Genomic DNA, 23,591 nt, shown 5'->3' on the forward strand with positions numbered 1-23,591 from the left:
TGCCCATTTTCAGCTCATTTGCTTCCGACAAGTGTCTACATGACAAAATATGAGAAAAAGTCCCAATGTTTTATTTCAGAGATGGAGTTTTGGCGCGAATTTGGACAATGTCCGGTTTCAAAAATTGAGTGATTTTTAGGGTTAAATTTGCACGTTTTTTCTTTGCGGCCAAATAGCAAAAAAAGTAGATGGTCACCAATATATTCTGTTAAAAGAATAATATTCTACACGTGATAAGCTTTAATTTGATACCAAACTTTTTATCTATATTACGTTTTTGCAGTGACAAAACGCCATCCAAACGTGAGTAATTAAGTATGTAATCCAATGGCGCAATCATTGGTGGTGCGCTCTCTTATAAGCGGCTTTTAAAGTGTGTTGCTATGTACGCGCATTTTTACAAAAAACATAGAATAAGGGCAGAAGTCTTAATAAATCATTTTATTTCATTCGCAAATGCTTGAAATAACATTTGTGATTAGTTTTAGTAATAATGTTTTTTATTTATCCAAAATACAGGTCTCTGACGTTAAGAAAAGCATCAAAAATCTACTTATATGAGCGCTTTTGCTATAGATTTATACCAAATCAGAATAACGTATAAAACTTGTATTTTTGCTTAAAATGCCAAAATCAGTAGGCCTAGTTTGAAGACAGAGAACGAGAGGGGGGGTAATTTGACTCAATTATGTAAATAGGCCTATATTTAAGGTATTAAAATATTTGTACACACATAAAGTACTTTTCACAATTAAAAAATTAAAATTAAAGAGTATCTTTTTGCATAAAACATTCAATTTTATGTCCAACCTCTTCAAACTTCTGCATGTTGATAAACACGTTGAAATTTGGGTCTTTTGGTGATTCGGACTGATATTTAGAGCACCATTTCTTCCGAACGGAAAGTCGTAGAGGGATGAAATCTTGGGAAATGACTAGAAACTGTCTCTAGTTTACTTAAAAATGTAAAAAATTGGATTTTGATAACTATTGACGTTTATAAGAGGGCGCACCACCAAATCACTCCACGATTTATGTACCAGTGAAATTTGGTTAAAATAGTCCACCGCTTATTTGAGCTTGTTGCGGCTTTATTTTCAAAACGTATAGTCAAAATTTGCCCATTTTCAGCTCATTTGCTTCCGACAAGTGTCTACATGACAAAATATGAGAAAAAGTCCCAATGTTTTATTTCAGAGATGGAGTTTTGGCGCGAATTTGGACAATGTCCGGTTTCAAAAATTGAGTGATTTTTAGGGTTAAATTTGCACGTTTTTTCTTTGCGGCCAAATAGCAAAAAAAGTAGATGGTCACCAATATATTCTGTTAAAAGAAAATATTCTACACGTGATAAGCTTTAATTTGATACCAAACTTTTTATCCATATTACGTTTTTGCAGTGACAAAACGCCATCCAAACGTGCGTATTTCCTGTGTAATCCAATGGCGCAATCATTGGTGGTGCGCTCTCTTATAAGCGGCTTTTAAAGTGTGTTGCTATGTACGCGCATTTTTACAAAAAACATAGAATAAGGGCAGAAGTCTTAATAAATCATTTTATTTCATTCGCAAATGCTTGAAATAACATTTGTGATTAGTTTTAGTAATAATGTTTTTTATTTATCCAAAAATACAGGTCTCTGACGTTAAGAAAAGCATCAAAAATCTACTTATATGAGCGCTTTTGCTATAGATTTATACCAAATCAGAATAACGTATAAAACTTGTATTTTTGCTTAAAATGCCAAAATCAGTAGGCCTAGTTTGAAGACAGAGAACGAGAGGGGGGGGTAATTTGACTCAATTATGTAAATAGGCCTATATTTAAGGTATTAAAAATATTTGTACACACATAAAGTACTTTTCACAATTAAAAAATTAAAATTAAAGAGTATCTTTTTGCATAAAACATTCAATTTTATGTCCAACCTCTTCAAACTTCTGCATGTTGATAAACACGTTGAAATTTGGGTCTTTTGGTGATTCGGACTGATATTTAGAGCACCATTTCTTCCGAACGGAAAGTCGTAGAGGGATGAAATCTTGGGAAATGACTAGAAACTGTCTCTAGTTTACTTAAAAATGTAAAAATTGGATTTTGATAACTATTGACGTTTATAAGAGGGCGCACCACCAAATCACTCCACGATTTATGTACCAGTGAAATTCGGTTAAAATAGTCCACCGCTTATTTGAGCTTGTTGCGGCTTTATTTCAAAACGGATAGTCAAAATTTGCCCATTTTCAGCTCATTTGCTTCCGACAAGTGTCTACATGACAAAATATGAGAAAAAGTCCCAATGTTTTATTTCAGAGATGGAGTTTTGGCGCGAATTTGGACAATGTCCGGTTTCAAAAATTGAGTGATTTTTAGGGTTAAATTTGCACGTTTTTTCTTTGCGGCCAAATAGCAAAAAAAGTAGATGGTCACCAATATATTCTGTTAAAAGAATAATATTCTACACGTGATAAGCTTTAATTTGATACCAAAATTTTTATCTATATTACGTTTTTGCAGTGACAAAACGCCATCCAAACGTGCGTATTTCCCTGTGTAATCCAATGGCGCAATCATTGGTGGTGCGCTCTCTTATAAGCGGCTTTTAAAGTGTGTTGCTATGTACGCGCATTTTTACAAAAAAACATAGAATAAGGGCAGAAGTCTTAATAAATCATTTTATTTCATTCGCAAATGCTTGAAATAACATTTGTGATTAGTTTTAGTAATAATGTTTTTTTATTGATCCAAGAGTACAAGTCTCTGACGTTAAGAAAAGCATCAAAATCTACTTATATGAGCGCTTTTGCTATAGATTTATACCAAATCAGAATAACGTATAAAACTTGTATTTTTGCTTAAAATGCCAAAATCAGTAGGCCTAGTTTGAAGACAGAGAACGAGAGGGGGGGGGTAATTTGACTCAATTATGTAAATAGGCCTATATTTAAGGTATTAAAAATATTTGTACACACATAAAGTACTTTTCACAATTAAAAAATTAAAATTAAAGAGTATCTTTTTGCATAAAACATTCAATTTTATGTCCAACCTCTTCAAACTTCTGCATGTTGATAAACACGTTGAAATTTGGGTCTTTTGGTGATTCGGACTGATATTTAGAGCACCATTTCTTCCGAACGGAAAGTCGTAGAGGGATGAAATCTTGGGAAATGACTAGAAACTGTCTCTAGTTTACTTAAAAATGTAAAAATTGGATTTTGATAACTATTGACGTTTATAAGAGGGCGCACCACCAAATCACTCCACGATTTATGTACCAGTGAAATTTGGTTAAAATAGTCCACCGCTTATTTGAGCTTGTTGCGGCTTTATTTTCAAAACGTATAGTCAAAATTTGCCCATTTTCAGCTCATTTGCTTCCGACAAGTGTCTACATGACAAAATATGAGAAAAAGTCCCAATGTTTTATTTCAGAGATGGAGTTTTGGCGCGAATTTGGACAATGTCCGGTTTCAAAAATTGAGTGATTTTTAGGGTTAAATTTGCACGTTTTTTCTTTGCGGCCAAATAGCAAAAAAAGTAGATGGTCACAAATATATTAAAAAAAAAAAAAAATATTCTACACGTGATAAGCTTTAATTTGATACCAAACTTTTTATCCATATTACGTTTTTGCAGTGACAAAACGCCATCCAAACATGCGTATTTCCCTGTGTAATCCAATGGCGCAATCATTGGTGGTGCGCTCTCTTATAAGCGGCTTTTAAAGTGTGTTGCTATGTACGCGCATTTTTACAAAAAACATAGAATAAGGGCAGAAGTCTTAATAAATCATTTTATTTCATTCGCAAATGCTTGAAATAACATTTGTGATTAGTTTTAGTAATAATGTTTTTTATTTATCCAAAATACAGGTCTCTGACGTTAAGAAAAGCATCAAAAATCTACTTATATGAGCGCTTTTGCTATAGATTTATACCAAATCAGAATAACGTATAAAACTTGTATTTTTGCTTAAAATGCCAAAATCAGTAGGCCTAGTTTGAAGACAGAGAACGAGAGGGGGGGTAATTTGACTCAATTATGTAAATAGGCCTATATTTAAGGTATTAAAAATATTTGTACACACATAAAGTACTTTTCACAATTAAAAAAATTAAAATTAAAGAGTATCTTTTTGCATAAAACATTCAATTTTATGTCCAACCTCTTCAAACTTCTGCATGTTGATAAACACGTTGAAATTTGGGTCTTTGGTGATTCGGAACTGATATTTAGAGCACCATTTCTTCCGAACGGAAAGTCGTAGAGGGATGAAATCTTGGGAAATGACTAGAAACTGTCTCTAGTTTACTTAAAAATGTAAAAATTGGATTTTGATAACTATTGACGTTTATAAGAGGGCGCACCACCAAATCACTCCACGATTTATGTACCAGTGAAATTTGGTTAAAATAGTCCACCGCTTATTTGAGCTTGTTGCGGCTTTATTTTCAAAACGTATAGTCAAAATTTGCCCATTTTCAGCTCATTTGCTTCCGACAAGTGTCTACATGACAAAATATGAGAAAAAGTCCCAATGTTTTATTTCAGAGATGGAGTTTTGGCGCGAATTTGGACAATGTCCGGTTTCAAAAATTGAGTGATTTTTTTAGGGTTAAATTTGCACGTTTTTTCTTTGCGGCCAAATAGCAAAAAAGTAGATGGTCACCAATATATTCTGTTAAAAGAAAATATTCTACACGTGATAAGCTTAATAATTTGATACCAAACTTTTATCCATATTACGTTTTTGCAGTGACAAAACGCCATCCAAACGTGCGTATTTCCCTGTGTAATCCAATGGCGCAATCATTGGTGGTGCGCTCTCTTATAAGCGGCTTTTAAAGTGTGTTGCTATGTACGCGCATTTTTACAAAAAACATAGAATAAGGGCAGAAGTCTTAATAAATCATTTTATTTCATTCGCAAATGCTTGAAATAACATTTGTGATTAGTTTTAGTAATAATGTTTTTTATTTATCCAAAATACAGGTCTCTGACGTTAAGAAAAGCATCAAAATCTACTTATATGAGCGCTTTTGCTATAGATTTATACCAAATCAGAATAACGTATAAAACTGGTATTTTTGCTTAAAATGCCAAAATCAGTAGGCCTAGTTTGAAGACAGAGAACGAGAGGGGGGGGGGTAATTTGACTCAATTATGTAAATAGGCCTATATTTAAGGTATTAAAAATATTTGTACACACATAAAGTACTTTTCACAATTAAAAAATTAAAATTAAAGAGTATCATTTTGCATAAAACATTCAATTTTATGTCCAACCTCTTCAAACTTCTGCATGTTGATAAACACGTTGAAATTTGGGTCTTTTGGTGATTCGGACTGATATTTAGAGCACCATTTCTTCCGAACGGAAAGTCGTAGAGGGATGAAATCTTGGGAAATGACTAGAAACTGTCTCTAGTTTACTTAAAAATGTAAAAATTGGATTTTGATAACTATTGACGTTTATAAGAGGGCGCACCACCAAATCACTCCACGATTTATGTACCAGTGAAATTCGGTTAAAATAGTCCACCGCTTATTTGAGCTTGTTGCGGCTTTATTTTCAAAACCTATAGTCAAAATTTGCCCATTTTCAGCTCATTTGCTTCCGACAAGTGTCTACATGACAAAATATGAGAAAAAGTCCCAATGTTTTATTTCAGAGATGGAGTTTTGGCGCGAATTTGGACAATGTCCGGTTTCAAAAATTGAGTGATTTTTTAGGGTTAAATTTGCACGTTTTTTCTTTGCGGCCAAATAGCAAAAAAGTAGATGGTCACCAATATATTCTGTTAAAAGAAAAATATTCTACACGTGATAAGCTTTAATTTGATACCAAACTTTTTATCCATATTACGTTTTTGCAGTGACAAAACGCCATCCAAACATGCGTATTTCCCTGTGTAATCCAATGGCGCAATCATTGGTGGTGCGCTCTCTTATAAGCGGCTTTTAAAGTGTGTTGCTATGTACGCGCATTTTTACAAAAAACATAGAATAAGGGCAGAAGTCTTAATAAATCATTTTATTTCATTCGCAAATGCTTGAAATAACATTTGTGATTAGTTTTAGTAATAATGTTTTTTTTTTTATCCAAAAATACAGGTCTCTGACGTTAAGAAAAGCATCAAAAATCTACTTATATGAGCGCTTTTGCTATAGATTTATACCAAATCAGAATAACGTATAAAACTTGTATTTTTGCTTAAAATGCCAAAATCAGTAGGCCTAGTTTGAAGACAGAGAACGAGAGGGGGGGGTAATTTGACTCAATTATGTAAATAGGCCTATATTTAAGGTATTAAAAATATTTGTACACACATAAAGTACTTTTCACAATTAAAAAATTAAAATTAAAGAGTATCTTTTTGCATAAAACATTCAATTTTATGTCCAACCTCTTCAAACTTCTGCATGTTGATAAACACGTTGAAATTTGGGTCTTTTGGTGATTCGGACTGATATTTAGAGCACCATTTCTTCCGAACGGAAAGTCGTAGAGGGATGAAATCTTGGGAAATGACTAGAAACTGTCTCTAGTTTACTTAAAAAAAAAAAAAATTGGATTTTGATAACTATTGACGTTTATAAGAGGGCGCACCACCAAATCACTCCACGATTTATGTACCAGTGAAATTTGGTTAAAATAGTCCACCGCTTATTTGAGCTTGTTGCGGCTTTATTTTCAAAACGGATAGTCAAAATTTGCCCATTTTCAGCTCATTTGCTTCCGACAAGTGTCTACATGACAAAATATGAGAAAAAGTCCCAATGTTTTATTTCAGAGATGGAGTTTTGGCGCGAATTTGGACAATGTCCGGTTTCAAAAATTGAGTGATTTTTAGGGTTAAATTTGCACGTTTTTTCTTTGCGGCCAAATAGCAAAAAAAGTAGATGGTCACCAATATATTCTGTTAAAAGAAAATATTCTACACGTGATAAGCTTTAATTTGATACCAAACTTTTTATCCATATTACGTTTTTGCAGTGACAAAACGCCATCCAAACATGCGTATTTCCCTGTGTTATCCAATGGCGCAATCATTGGTGGTGCGCTCTCTTATAAGCGGCTTTTAAAGTGTGTTGCTATGTACGCGCATTTATACAAAAAAACATAGAATAAGGGCAGAAGTCTTAATAAATCATTTTATTTCATTCGCAAATGCTTGAAATAACATTTGTGATTAGTTTTAGTAATAATGTTTTTTATTTATCCAAAAATACAGGTCTCTGACGTTAAGAAAAGCATCAAAAATCTACTTATATGAGCGCTTTTGCTATAGATTTATACCAAATCAGAATAACGTATAAAACTTGTATTTTTGCTTAAAATGCCAAAATCAGTAGGCCTAGTTTGAAGACAGAGAACGAGAGGGGGGGGTAATTTGACTCAATTATGTAAATAGGCCTATATTTAAGGTATTAAAAATATTTGTACACACATAAAGTACTTTTCACAATTAAAAAATTAAAATTAAAGAGTATCATTTTGCATAAAACATTCAATTTTATGTCCAACCTCTTCAAACTTCTGCATGTTGATAAACACGTTGAAATTTGGGTCTTTTGGTGATTCGGACTGATATTTAGAGCACCATTTCTTCCGAACGGAAAGTCGTAGAGGGATGAAATCTTGGGAAATGACTAGAAACTGTCTCTAGTTTACTTAAAAATGTAAAAAATTGGATTTTGATAACTATTGACGTTTATAAGAGGGCGCACCACCAAATCACTCCACGATTTATGTACCAGTGAAATTTGGTTAAAATAGTCCACCGCTTATTTGAGCTTGTTGCGGCTTTATTTTCAAAACGGATAGTCAAAATTTGCCCATTTTTTTTCATTTGCTTCCGACAAGTGTCTACATGACAAAATATGAGAAAAAGTCCCAATGTTTTATTTCAGAGATGGAGTTTTGGCGCGAATTTGGACAATGTCCGGTTTCAAAAATTGAGTGATTTTTTAGGGTTAAATTTGCACGTTTTTTCTTTGCGGCCAAATAGCAAAAAAAGTAGATGGTCACCAATATATTCTGTTAAAAGAAAAATATTCTACACGTGATAAGCTTTAATTTGATACCAAACTTTTTATCCATATTACGTTTTTGCAGTGACAAAACGCCATCCAAACATGCGTATTTCCCTGTGTTATCCAATGGCGCAATCATTGGTGGTGCGCTCTCTTATAAGCGGCTTTTAAAGTGTGTTGCTATGTACGCGCATTTTACAAAAAACATAGAATAAGGGCAGAAGTCTTAATAAATCATTTTATTTCATTCGCAAATGCTTGAAATAACATTTGTGATTAGTTTTAGTAATAATGTTTTTTTATTTATCCAAAAGTACAGGTCTCTGACGTTAAGAAAAGCATCAAAAATCTACTTATATGAGCGCTTTTGCTATAGATTTATACCAAATCAGAATAACGTATAAAACTTGTATTTTTGCTTAAAATGCCAAAATCAGTAGGCCTAGTTTGAAGACAGAGAACGAGAGGGGGGGGTAATTTGACTCAATTATGTAAATAGGCCTATATTTAAGGTATTAAAAATATTTGTACACACATAAAGTACTTTTCACAATTAAAAAATTAAAATTAAAGAGTATCTTTTTGCATAAAACATTCAATTTTATGTCCAACCTCTTCAAACTTCTGCATGTTGATAAACACGTTGAAATTTGGGTCTTTTGGTGATTCGGACTGATATTTAGAGCACCATTTCTTCCGAACGGAAAGTCGTAGAGGGATGAAATCTTGGGAAATGACTAGAAACTGTCTCTAGTTTACTTAAAAATGTAAAAATTGGATTTTGATAACTATTGACGTTTATAAGAGGGCGCACCACCAAATCACTCCACGATTTATGTACCAGTGAAATTCGGTTAAAATAGTCCACCGCTTATTTGAGCTTGTTGCGGCTTTATTTTCAAAACGGATAGTCAAAATTTGCCCATTTTTAGCTCATTTGCTTCCGACAAGTGTCTACATGACAAAATATGAGAAAAAGTCCCAATGTTTTATTTCAGAGATGGAGTTTTGGCGCGAATTTGGACAATGTCCGGTTTCAAAAATTGAGTGATTTTTAGGGTTAAATTTGCACGTTTTTTCTTTGCGGCCAAATAGCAAAAAAAGTAGATGGTCACCAATATATTCTGTTAAAGAAAAATATTCTACACGTGATAAGATTTAATTTGATACCAAACTTTTTATCCATATTACGTTTTTGCAGTGACAAAACGCCATCCAAACATGCGTATTTCCCTGTGTTATCCAATGGCGCAATCATTGGTGGTGCGCTCTCTTATAAGCGGCTTTTAAAGTGTGTTGCTATGTACGCGCATTTTTACAAAAAACATAGAATAAGGGCAGAAGTCTTAATAAATCATTTTATTTCATTCGCAAATGCTTGAAATAACATTTGTGATTAGTTTTAGTAATAATGTTTTTTATTTATCCAAAAATACAGGTCTCTGACGTTAAGAAAAGCATCAAAAATCTACTTATATGAGCGCTTTTGCTATAGATTTATACCAAATCAGAATAACGTATAAAACTTGTATTTTTGCTTAAAATGCCAAAATCAGTAGGCCTAGTTTGAAGACAGAGAACGAGAGGGGGGGTAATTTGACTCAATTATGTAAATAGGCCTATATTTAAGGTATTAAAAATATTTGTACACACATAAAGTACTTTTCACAATTAAAAAATTAAAATTAAAGAGTATCATTTTGCATAAAACATTCAATTTTATGTCCAACCTCTTCAAACTTCTGCATGTTGATAAACACGTTGAAATTTGGGTCTTTTGGTGATTCGGACTGATATTTAGAGCACCATTTCTTCCGAACGGAAAGTCGTAGAGGGATGAAATCTTGGGAAATGACTAGAAACTGTCTCTAGTTTACTTAAAATGTAAAAATTGGATTTTGATAACTATTGACGTTTATAAGAGGGCGCACCACCAAATCACTCCACGATTTATGTACCAGTGAAATTCGGTTAAAATAGTCCACCGCTTATTTGAGCTTGTTGCGGCTTTATTTTCAAAACGTATAGTCAAAATTTGCCCATTTTCAGCTCATTTGCTTCCGACAAGTGTCTACATGACAAAATATGAGAAAAAGTCCCAATGTTTTATTTCAGAGATGGAGTTTTGGCGCGAATTTGGACAATGTCCGGTTTCAAAAATTGAGTGATTTTTAGGGTTAAATTTGCACGTTTTTTCTTTGCGGCCAAATAGCAAAAAAAGTAGATGGTCACCAATATATTCTGTTAAAAGAATAATATTCTACACGTGATAAGCTTTAATTTGATACCAAACTTTTTATCCATATTACGTTTTTGCAGTGACAAAACGCCATCCAAACGTGCATATATCCCTGTGTAATCCAATGGCGCAATCATTGGTGGTGCGCTCTCTTATAAGCGGCTTTTAAAGTGTGTTGCTATGTACGCGCATTTTTACAAAAAAACATAGAATAAGGGCAGAAGTCTTAATAAATCATTTTATTTCATTCGCAAATGCTTGAAATAACATTTGTGATTAGTTTTAGTAATAATGTTTTTTATTTATCCAAAATACAGGTCTCTGACGTTAAGAAAAGCATCAAAAATCTACTTATATGAGCGCTTTTGCTATAGATTTATACCAAATCAGAATAACGTATAAAACTTGTATTTTTGCTTAAAATGCCAAAATCAGTAGGCCTAGTTTGAAGACAGAGAAGAGAGGGGGGGTAATTTGACTCAATTATGTAAATAGGCCTATATTTAAGGTATTAAAAATATTTGTACACACATAAAGTACTTTTCACAATTAAAAAATTAAAATTAAAGAGTATCATTTTGCATAAAACATTCAATTTTATGTCCAACCTCTTCAAACTTCTGCATGTTGATAAACACGTTGAAATTTGGGTCTTTTGGTGATTCGGACTGATATTTAGAGCACCATTTCTTCCGAACGGAAAGTCGTAGAGGGATGAAATCTTGGGAAATGACTAGAAACTGTCTCTAGTTTACTTAAAAATGTAAAAAATTGGATTTTGATAACTATTGACGTTTATAAGAGGGCGCACCACCAAATCACTCCACGATTTATGTACCAGTGAAATTTGGTTAAAATAGTCCACCGCTTATTTGAGCTTGTTGCGGCTTTATTTTCAAAACGGATAGTCAAAATTTGCCCATTTTCAGCTCATTTGCTTCCGACAAGTGTCTACATGACAAAATATAAGAAAAAGTCCCAATGTTTTATTTCAGAGATGGAGTTTTGGCGCGAATTTGGACAATGTCCGGTTTCAAAAATTGAGTGATTTTTTAGGGTTAAATTTGCACGTTTTTTCTTTGCGGCCAAATAGCAAAAAAAGTAGATGGTCACCAATATATTCTGTTAAAAGAAAAATATTCTACACGTGATAAGCTTTAATTTGATACCAAACTTTTTATCCATATTACGTTTTTGCAGTGACAAAACGCCATCCAAACATGCGTATTTCCCTGTGTTATCCAATGGCGCAATCATTGGTGGTGCGCTCTCTTATAAGCGGCTTTTAAAGTGTGTTGCTATGTACGCGCATTTTTAAAAAAAACATAGAATAAGGGCAGAAGTCTTAATAAATCATTTTATTTCATTCGCAAATGCTTGAAATAACATTTGTGATTAGTTTTAGTAATAATGTTTTTTATTTATCCAAAAATACAGGTCTCTGACGTTAAGAAAAGCATCAAAATCTACTTATATGAGCGCTTTTGCTATAGATTTATACCAAATCAGAATAACGTATAAAACTTGTATTTTTGCTTAAAATGCCAAAATCAGTAGGCCTAGTTTGAAGACAGAGAACGAGAGGGGGGGTAATTTGACTCAATTATGTAAATAGGCCTATATTTAAGGTATTAAAAATATTTGTACACACATAAAGTACTTTTCACAATTAAAAAATTAAAATTAAAGAGTATCATTTTGCATAAAACATTCAATTTTACGTCCAACCTCTTCAAACTTCTGCATGTTGATAAACACGTTGAAATTTGGGTCTTTTGGTGATTCGGAACTGATATTTAGAGCACCATTTCTTCCGAACGGAAAGTCGTAGAGGGATGAAATCTTGGGAAATGACTAGAAACTGTCTCTAGTTTACTTAAAAATGTAAAAATTGGATTTTGATAACTATTGACGTTTATAAGAGGGCGCACCACCAAATCACTCCACGATTTATGTACCAGTGAAATTCGGTTAAAATAGTCCACCGCTTATTTGAGCTTGTTGCGGCTTTATTTTCAAAACGTATAGTCAAAATTTGCCCATTTTCAGCTCATTTGCTTCCGACAAGTGTCTACATGACAAAATATGAGAAAAAGTCCCAATGTTTTATTTCAGAGATGGAGTTTTGGCGCGAATTTGGACAATGTCCGGTTTCAAAAATTGAGTGATTTTTAGGGTTAAATTTGCACGTTTTTTCTTTGCGGCCAAATAGCAAAAAAAAGTAGATGGTCACCAATATATTCTGTTAAAAGAAAATATTCTACACGTGATAAGCTTTAATTTGATACCAAACTTTTTATCTATATTACGTTTTTGCAGTGACAAAACGCCATCCAAACGTGCGTATTTCCCTGTGTAATCCAATGGCGCAATCATTGGTGGTGCGCTCTCTTATAAGCGGCTTTTAAAGTGTGTTGCTATGTACGCGCATTTTTACAAAAAAACATAGAATAAGGGCAGAAGTCTTAATAAATCATTTTATTTCATTCGCAAATGCTTGAAATAACATTTGTGATTAGTTTTAGTAATAATGTTTTTTATTTATCCAAAATACAGGTCTCTGACGTTAAGAAAAGCATCAAAAATCTACTTATATGAGCGCTTTTGCTATAGATTTATACCAAATCAGAATAACGTATAAAACTTGTATTTTTGCTTAAAATGCCAAAATCAGTAGGCCTAGTTTGAAGACAGAGAACGAGAGGGGGGGTAATTTGACTCAATTATGTAAATAGGCCTATATTTAAGGTATTAAAAATATTTGTACACACATAAAGTACTTTTCACAATTAAAAAATTAAAATTAAAGAGTATCTTTTTGCATAAAACATTCAATTTTATGTCCAACCTCTTCAAACTTCTGCATGTTGATAAACACGTTGAAATTTGGGTCTTTTGGTGATTCGGACTGATATTTAGAGCACCATTTCTTCCGAACGGAAAGTCGTAGAGGGATGAAATCTTGGGAAATGACTAGAAACTGTCTCTAGTTTACTTAAAAATGTAAAAATTGGATTTTGATAACTATTGACGTTTATAAGAGGGCGCACCACCAAATCACTCCACGATTTATGTACCAGTGAAATTCGGTTAAAATAGTCCACCGCTTATTTGAGCTTGTTGCGGCTTTATTTTCAAAACGGATAGTCAAAATTTGCCCATTTTCAGCTCATTTGCTTCCGACAAGTGTCTACATGACAAAATATGAGAAAAAGTCCCAATGTTTTATTTCAGAGATGGAGTTTTGGCGCGAATTTGGACAATGTCCGGTTTCAAAATTGAGTGATTTTTAGGGTTAAATTTGCACGTTTTTTCTTTGCGGCCAAATAGCAAAAAAAAGTAGATGGTCACCAATATATTCTGTTAAAAGAAAATATTCTACACGTGATAAGCTTTAATTTGATACCAAACTTTTTATCCATATTACGTTTTTGCAGTGACAAAACGCCATCCAAACATGCGTATTTCCCTGTGTTATCCAATGGCGCAATCATTGGTGGTGCGCTCTCTTATAAGCGGCTTTTAAAGTGTGTTGCTATGTACGCGCATTTTTACAAAAAACATAGAATAAGGGCAGAAGTCTTAATAAATCATTTTATTTCATTCGCAAATGCTTGAAATAACATTTGTGATTAGTTTTAGTAATAATGTTTTTTATTTATCCAAAAATACAGGTCTCTGACGTTAAGAAAAGCATCAAAAATCTACTTATATGAGCGCTTTTGCTATAGATTTATACCAAATCAGAATAACGTATAAAACTTGTATTTTTGCTTAAAATGCCAAAATCAGTAGGCCTAGTTTGAAGACAGAGAACGAGAGGGGGGGTAATTTGACTCAATTATGTAAATAGGCCTATATTTAAGGTATTAAAAATATTTGTACACACATAAAGTACTTTTCACAATTAAAAAATTAAAATTAAAGAGTATCTTTTTTTTTTTTTTTTTCAATTTTATGTCCAACCTCTTCAAACTTCTGCATGTTGATAAACACGTTGAAATTTGGGTCTTTTGGTGATTCGGACTGATATTTAGAGCACCATTTCTTCCGAACGGAAAGTCCTAGAGGGATGAAATCTTCGTAAATGACTAGAAACTGTCTCTAGTTTACTTTAAAATGTAAAAATTGGATTTTGATAACTATTGACGTTTATAAGAGGGCGCACCACCAAATCACTCCACGATTTATGTACCAGTGAAATTCGGTTAAAATAGTCCACCGCTTATTTGAGCTTGTTGCGGCTTTATTTTCAAAACGTATAGTCAAAATTTGCCCATTTTCAGCTCATTTGCTTCCGACAAGTGTCTACATGACAAAATATGAGAAAAAAGTCCCAATGTTTTATTTCAGAGATGGAGTTTTGGCGCGAATTTGGACAATGTCCGGTTTCAAAAATTGAGTGATTTTTAGGGGTTAAATTTGCACGTTTTTTCTTTGCGGCCAAATAGCAAAAAAAGTAGATGGTCACCAATATATTCTGTTAAAAGAATAATATTCTACACGTGATAAGCTTTAATTTGATACCAAACTTTTTATCTATATTACGTTTTTGCAGTGACAAAACGCCATCCAAACATGCGTATATCCCTGTGTTATACAATGGCGCAATCATTGGTGGTGCGCTCTCTTATAAGCGGCTTTTAAAGTGTGTTGCTATGTACGCGCATTTTTACAAAAAACATAGAATAAGGGCAGAAGTCTTAATAAATCATTTTATTTCATTCGCAAATGCTTGAAATAACATTTGTGATTAGTTTTAGTAATAATGTTTTTTATTTATCCAAAATACAGGTCTCTGACGTTAAGAAAAGCATCAAAATCTACTTATATGAGCGCTTTTGCTATAGATTTATACCAAATCAGAATAACGTATAAAACTTGTATTTTTGCTTAAAATGCCAAAATCAGTAGGCCTAGTTTGAAGACAGAGAACGAGAGGGGGGGTAATTTGACTCAATTATGTAAATAGGCCTATATTTAAGGTATTAAAATATTTGTACACACATAAAGTACTTTTCACAATTAAAAAATTAAAATTAAAGAGTATCTTTTTGCATAAAACATTCAATTTTATGTCCAACCTCTTCAAACTTCTGCATGTTGATAAACACGTTGAAATTTGGGTCTTTTGGTGATTCGGACTGATATTTAGAGCACCATTTCTTCCGAACGGAAAGTCGTAGAGGGATGAAATCTTGGGAAATGACTAGAAACTGTCTCTAGTTTACTTAAAAATGTAAAAAATTGGATTTTGATAACTATTGACGTTTATAAGAGGGCGCACCACCAAATCACTCCACGATTTATGTACCAGTGAAATTCGGTTAAAATAGTCCACCGCTTATTTGAGCTTGTTGCGGCTTTATTTTCAAAACGTATAGTCAAAATTTGCCCATTTTCAGCTCATTTGCTTCCGACAAGTGTCTACATGACAAAATATGAGAAAGTCCCAATGTTTTATTTCAGAGATGGAGTTTTGGCGCGAATTTGGACAATGTCCGGTTTCAAAAATTGAGTGATTTTTAGGGTTAAATTTGCACGTTTTTTCTTTGCGGCCAAATAGCAAAAAAAGTAGATGGTCACCAATATATTCTGTTAAAAGAATAATATTCTACACGTGATAAGCTTTAATTTGATACCAAACTTTTTATCTATATTACGTTTTTGCAGTGACAAAACGCCATCCAAACGTGCGTATTTCCCTGTGTAATCCAATGGCGCAATCATTGGTGGTGCGCTCTCTTATAAGCGGCTTTTAAAGTGTGTTGCTATGTACGCGCATTTTACAAAAAACATAGAATAAGGGCAGAAGTCTTAATAAATCATTTTATTTCATTCGCAAATGCTTGAAATAACATTTGTGATTAGTTTTAGTAATAATGTTTTTTATTTATCCAAAATACAGGTCTCTGACGTTAAGAAAAGCATCAAAATCTACTTATATGAGCGCTTTTGCTATAGATTTATACCAAATCAGAATAACGTATAAAACTTGTATTTTTGCTTAAAATGCCAAAATCAGTAGGCCTAGTTTGAAGACAGAGAACGAGAGGGGGGTAATTTGACTCAATTATGTAAATAGGCCTATATTTAAGGTATTAAAAATATTTGTACACACATAAAGTACTTTTCACAATTAAAAAATTAAAATTAAAGAGTATCTTTTTGCATAAAACATTCAATTTTATGTCCAACCTCTTCAAACTTCTGCATGTTGATAAACACGTTGAAATTTGGGTCTTTTGGTGATTCGGACTGATATTTAGAGCACCATTTCTTCCGAACGGAAAGTCGTAGAGGGATGAAATCTTGGGAAATGACTAGAAACTGTCTCTAGTTTACTTAAAAAAAAAAAAATTGGATTTTGATAACTATTGACGTTTATAAGAGGGCGCACCACCAAATCACTCCACGATTTATGTACCAGTGAAATTTGGTTAAAATAGTCCACCGCTTATTTGAGCTTGTTGCGGCTTTATTTTCAAAACGTATAGTCAAAATTTGCCCATTTTCAGCTCATTTGCTTCCGACAAGTGTCTACATGACAAAATATGAGAAAAAGTCCCAATGTTTTATTTCAGAGATGGAGTTTTGGCGCGAATTTGGACAATGTCCGGTTTCAAAAATTGAGTGATTTTTAGGGTTCACTTTGCACGTTTTTTCTTTGCGGCCAAATAGCAAAAAAAGTAGATGGTCACCAATATATTCTGTTAAAAGAATAATATTCTACACGTGATAAGCTTTAATTTGATACCAAACTTTTTATCTATATTACGTTTTTGCAGTGACAAAACGCCATCCAAACATGCGTATAACCCTGTGTTAACCAATGGCGCAATCATTGGTGGTGCGCTCTCTTAAAAGCGGATTTTAAAGTGTGTTGCTATGTACGCGCATTTTTACAAAAAACATAGAATAAGGGCAGAAGTCTTAATAAATCATTTTATTTCATTCGCAAATGCTTGAAATAACATTTGTGATTAGTTTTAGTAATAATGTTTTTTTATTTATCCAAAAGTACAGGTCTCTGACGTTAAGAAAAGCATCAAAAATCTACTTATATGAGCGCTTTTTGCTATAGATTTATACCAAATCAGAATAACGTATAAAACTTGTATTTTTGCTTAAAATGCCAAAATCAGTAGGCCTAGTTTGAAGACAGAGAACGAGAGGGGGGTAATTTGACTCAATTATGTAAATAGGCCTATATTTAAGGTAGTAAAAATATTTGTACACACATAAAGTACTTTTCACAATTAAAAAATTAAAATTAAAGAGTATCTTTTTGCATAAAACATTCAATTTTATGTCCAACCTCTTCAAACTTCTGCATGTTGATAAACACGTTGAAATTTGGGTCTTTTGGTGATTCGGACTGATATTTAGAGCACCATTTCTTCCGAACGGAAAGTCGTAGAGGGATGAAATCTTGGGAAATGACTAGAAACGTCTCTAGTTTACTTAAAAATGTAAAAATTGGATTTTGATAACTATTGACGTTTATAAGAGGGCGCACCACCAAATCACTCCACGATTTATGTACCAGTGAAATTTGGTTAAAATAGTCCACCGCTTATTTGAGCTTGTTGCGGCTTTATTTTCAAAACGTATAGTCAAAATTTGCCCATTTTCAGCTCATTTGCTTCCGACAAGTGTCTACATGACAAAATATGAGAAAAAGTCCCAATGTTTTATTTCAGAGATGGAGTTTTGGCGCGAATTTGGACAATGTCCGGTTTCAAAAATTGAGTGATTTTTTAGGGTTAAATTTGCACGTTTTTTCTTTGCGGCCAAATAGCAAAAAAAGTAGATGGTCACCAATATATTCTGTTAAAAGAATAATATTCTACACGTGATAAGCTTTAATTTGATACCAAACTTTTTATCTATATTACGTTTTTGCAGTGACAAAACGCCATCCAAACGTGCGTATTTCCTGTGTAATCCAATGGCGCAATCATTGGTGGTGCGCTCTCTTATAAGCGGCTTTTAAAGTGTGTTGCTATGTACGCGCATTTTTACAAAAAAACATAGAATAAGGGCAGAAGTCTTAATAAATCATTTTATTTCATTCGCAAATGCTTGAAATAACATTTGTGATTAGTTTTAGCAATAATGTTTTTTTATTTATCCAAAAATACAGGTCTCTGACGTTAAGAAAAGCATCAAAAATCTACTTATATGAGCGCTTTTGCTATAGATTTATACCAAATCAGAATAACGTATAAAACTTGTATTTTTGCTTAAAATGCCAAAATCAGTAGGCCTAGTTTGAAGACAGAGAACGAGAGGGGGGGTAATTTGACTCAATTATGTAAATAGGCCTATATTTAAGGTATTAAAATATTTGTACACACATAAAGTACTTTTCACAATTAAAAAATTAAAATTAAAGAGTATCTTTTGCATAAAACATTCAATTTTATGTCCAACCTCTTCAAACTTCTGCATGTTGATAAACACGTTGAAATTTGGGTCTTTTGGTGATTCGGACTGATATTTAGAGCACCATTTCTTCCGAACGGAAAGTCGTAGAGGGATGAAATCTTGGGAAATGACTAGAAACTGTCTCTAGTTTACTTAAAAATGTAAAAAATTGGATTTTGATAACTATTGACGTTTATAAGAGGGCGCACCACCAAATCACTCCACGATTTATGTACCAGTGAAATTTGGTTAAAATAGTCCACCGCTTATTTGAGCTTGTTGCGGCTTTATTTTCAAAACGTATAGTCAAAATTTGCCCATTTTCAGCTCATTTGCTTCCGACAAGTGTCTACATGACAAAATATGAGAAAAAGTCCCAATGTTTTATTTCAGAGATGGAGTTTTGGCGCGAATTTGGACAATGTCCGGTTTCAAAAATTGAGTGATTTTTAGGGTTAAATTTGCACGTTTTTTCTTTGCGGCCAAATAGCAAAAAAAAGTAGATGGTCACCAATATATTCTGTTAAAAGAATAATATTCTACACGTGATAAGCTTTAATTTGATACCAAACTTTTTATCTATATTACGTTTTTGCAGTGACAAAACGCCATCCAAACGTGCGTATTTCCTGTGTAATCCAATGGCGCAATCATTGGTGGTGCGCTCTCTTTATAAGCGGCTTTTAAAGTGTGTTGCTATGTACGCGCATTTTTACAAAAAACATAGAATAAGGGCAGAAGTCTTAATAAATCATTTTATTTCATTCGCAAATGCTTGAAATAACATTTGTGATTAGTTTTAGCAATAATGTTTTTTTATTTATCCAAAAATACAGGTCTCTGACGTTAAGAAAAGCATCAAAAATCTACTTATATGAGCGCTTTTGCTATAGATTTATACCAAATCAGAATAACGTATAAAACTTGTATTTTTGCTTAAAATGCCAAAATCAGTAGGCCTAGTTTGAAGACAGAGAACGAGAGGGGGGGGTAATTTGACTCAATTATGTAAATAGGCCTATATTTAAGGTATTAAAAATATTTGTACACACATAAAGTACTTTTCACAATTAAAAAATTAAAATTAAAGAGTATCTTTTTGCATAAAACATTCAATTTTATGTCCAACCTCTTCAAACTTCTGCATGTTGATAAACACGTTGAAATTTGGGTCTTTTGGTGATTCGGACTGATATTTAGAGCACCATTTCTTCCGAACGGAAAGTCGTAGAGGGATGAAATCTTGGGAAATGACTAGAAACTGTCTCTAGTTTACTTAAAAAAAAAAAAAATTGGATTTTGATAACTATTGACGTTTATAAGAGGGCGCACCACCAAATCACTCCACGATTTATGTACCAGTGAAATTTGGTTAAAATAGTCCACCGCTTATTTGAGCTTGTTGCGGCTTTATTTTCAAAACGTATAGTCAAAATTTGCCCATTTTCAGCTCATTTGCTTCCGACAAGTGTCTACATGACAAAATATGAGAAAAAGTCCCAATGTTTTATTTCAGAGATGGAGTTTTGGCGCGAATTTGGACAATGTCCGGTTTCAAAAATTGAGTGATTTTTTTTGTTAAATTTGCACGTTTTTTCTTTGCGGCCAAATAGCAAAAAAAGTAGATGGTCACCAATATATTCTGTTAAAAGAATAATATTCTACACGTGATAAGCTTTAATTTGATACCAAACTTTTTATCTATATTACGTTTTTGCAGTGACAAAACGCCATCCAAACGTGCGTATTTCCCTGTGTAATCCAATGGCGCAATCATTGGTGGTGCGCTCTCTTATAAGCGGCTTTTAAAGTGTGTTGCTATGTACGCGCATTTTTACAAAAAAACATAGAATAAGGGCAGAAGTCTTAATAAATCATTTTATTTCATTCGCAAATGCTTGAAATAACATTTGTGATTAGTTTTAGCAATAAAGTTTTTTTATTTATCCAAAAATACAGGTCTCTGACGTTAAGAAAAGCATCAAAATCTACTTATATGAGCGCTTTTGCTATAGATTTATACCAAATCAGAATAACGTATAAAACTTGTATTTTTGCTTAAAATGCCAAAATCAGTAGGCCTAGTTTGAAGACAGAGAACGAGAGGGGGGGGGTAATTTGACTCAATTATGTAAATAGGCCTATATTTAAGGTATTAAAAATATTTGTACACACATAAAGTACTTTTCACAATTAAAAAATTAAGATTAAAGAGTATCTTTTTGCATAAAACATTCAATTTTATGTCCAACCTCTTCAAACTTCTGCATGTTGATAAACACGTTGAAATTTGGGTCTTTTGGTGATTCGGACTGATATTTAGAGCACCATTTCTTCCGAACGGAAAGTCGTAGAGGGATGAAATCTTGGGAAATGACTAGAAACTGTCTCTAGTTTACTTAAAAATGTAAAAATTGGATTTTGATAACTATTGACGTTTATAAGAGGGCGCACCACCAAATCACTCCACGATTTATGTACCAGTGAAATTTGGTTAAAATAGTCCACCGCTTATTTGAGCTTGTTGCGGCTTTATTTTCAAAACGTATAGTCAAAATTTGCCCATTTTCAGCTCATTTGCTTCCGACAAGTGTCTACATGACAAAATATGAGAAAAAGTCCCAATGTTTTATTTCAGAGATGGAGTTTTGGCGCGAATTTGGACAATGTCCGGTTTCAAAAATTGAGTGATTTTTAGGGTTAAATTTGCACGTTTTTTCTTTGCGGCCAAATAGCAAAAAAAGTAGATGGTCACCAATATATTCTGTTAAAAGAATAATATTCTACACGTGATAAGCTTTAATTTGATACCACACTTTTTATCTATATTACGTTTTTGCAGTGACAAAACGCCATCCAAACGTGCGTATTTCCTGTGTAATCCAATGGCGCAATCATTGGTGGTGCGCTCTCTTATAAGCGGCTTTTAAAGTGTGTTGCTATGTACGCGCATTTTTACAAAAAAACATAGAATAAGGGCAGAAGTCTTAATAAATCATTTTATTTCATTCGCAAATGCTTGAAATAACATTTGTGATTAGTTTTAGCAATAATGTTTTTTTATTTTATCAAAAATACAGGTCTCTGACGTTAAGAAAAGCATCAAAAATCTACTTATATGAGCGCTTTTGCTATAGATTTATACCAAATCAGAATAACGTATAAAACTTGTATTTTTGCTTAAAATGCCAAAATCAGTAGGCCTAGTTTGAAGACAGAGAACGAGAGGGGGGTAATTTGACTCAATTATGTAAATAGGCCTATATTTAAGGTATTAAAAATATTTGTACACACATAAAGTACTTTTCACAATTAAAAAATTAAAATTAAAGAGTATCTTTTTGCATAAAACATTCAATTTTATGTCCAACCTCTTCAAACTTCTGCATGTTGATAAACACGTTGAAATTTGGGTCTTTTGGTGATTCGGACTGATATTTAGAGCACCATTTCTTCCGAACGGAAAGTCGTAGAGGGATGAAATCTTGGGAAATGACTAGAAACTGTCTCTAGTTTACATAAAAAAGAAAAAAATTGGATTTTGATAACTATTGACGTTTATAAGAGGGCGCACCACCAAAACTCCACGATTTATGTACCAGTGAAATTTGGTTAAAATAGTCCACCGCTTATTTGAGCTTGTTGCGGCTTTATTTTCAAAACGTATAGTCAAAATTTGCCCATTTTCAGCTCATTTGCTTCCGACAAGTGTCTACATGACAAAATATGAGAAAAAGTCCCAATGTTTTATTTCAGAGATGGAGTTTTGGCGCGAATTTGGACAATGTCCGGTTTCAAAAATTGAGTGATTTTTTAGGGTTAAATTTGCACGTTTTTTCTTTGCGGCCAAATAGCAAAAAAAGTAGATGGTCACCAATATATTCTGTTAAAAGAATAATATTCTACACGTGATAAGCTTTAATTTGATACCAAACTTTTTATCTATATTACGTTTTTGCAGTGACAAAACGCCATCCAAACGTGCGTATTTCCCTGTGTAATCCAATGGCGCAATCATTGGTGGTGCGCTCTCTTCTCAGGCCTCGAACGAGCCGCCGCCATGTTTGTCCGCCATTTTGCGAGTGAGAGGCCAGGGACTCAGGCTAGGGCATGTACAGGGGGGTTAGAAATCTTTTTTGAATAAAATTTTTTCATATTCTTGATTTCCAATGTTGATACCATATATTGAACTGCAATTCATATTAAAAAGTTGAAATTTGCAAAATAACACCCCCCCTACCTAGAGCTGCTATGTGTTTAGTTTATTATTTTCTTTATTCATTCCTTTCTTTGCACGTATTATTTCTTACTGTGGCGTAGCCAGGTTTTTGGAACGGGGGGGGGGGGCACAACTTGTAAATGTACCGACGATTTTTTTTTGCCGACGGAAGTTGTGAATTTTTTTTGGCCAGTGCGGTCCTCGAAAATCTAAAAAGTGGGGTTAGATTTCGCCAAAAAAATTTCAGATAGTCAAAAGTCAAAAACAAAAATCAATAAACACAAAGAAAAAACATATTTTTTTTTTCATTTATGGTTTATTAACACAATGCATTGTAGCCCGCAGGCTAAATTACAGCAAAGTTTACATTAAAAGACATATATAATATACACAATAAAGAATTATGACAAAATGCAAGTGAACAACAAAATAAATAAACAAAATATTGCAGCAAACCCGATAGCACAAACCATACGGAAGTAAAACAAGTTAATAATCCACCACAAGAAATCCAACCCAGACTACTCACAAGCACACAACATTTGCACAGCACAATCCACTTACAGCACACTGGAAGGGCACATAACCACTCACAACAGTTGCACACCCACACCACTCAGCATGACACTAGACACATCCTGAATTAAACCCGGGGGGGTACT

The sequence above is a fragment of the Amphiura filiformis genome, chromosome 17, assembly GCF_039555335.1.
Source record: "Amphiura filiformis chromosome 17, Afil_fr2py, whole genome shotgun sequence".
NCBI lineage: Eukaryota > Metazoa > Echinodermata > Ophiuroidea > Amphilepidida > Amphiuridae > Amphiura > Amphiura filiformis.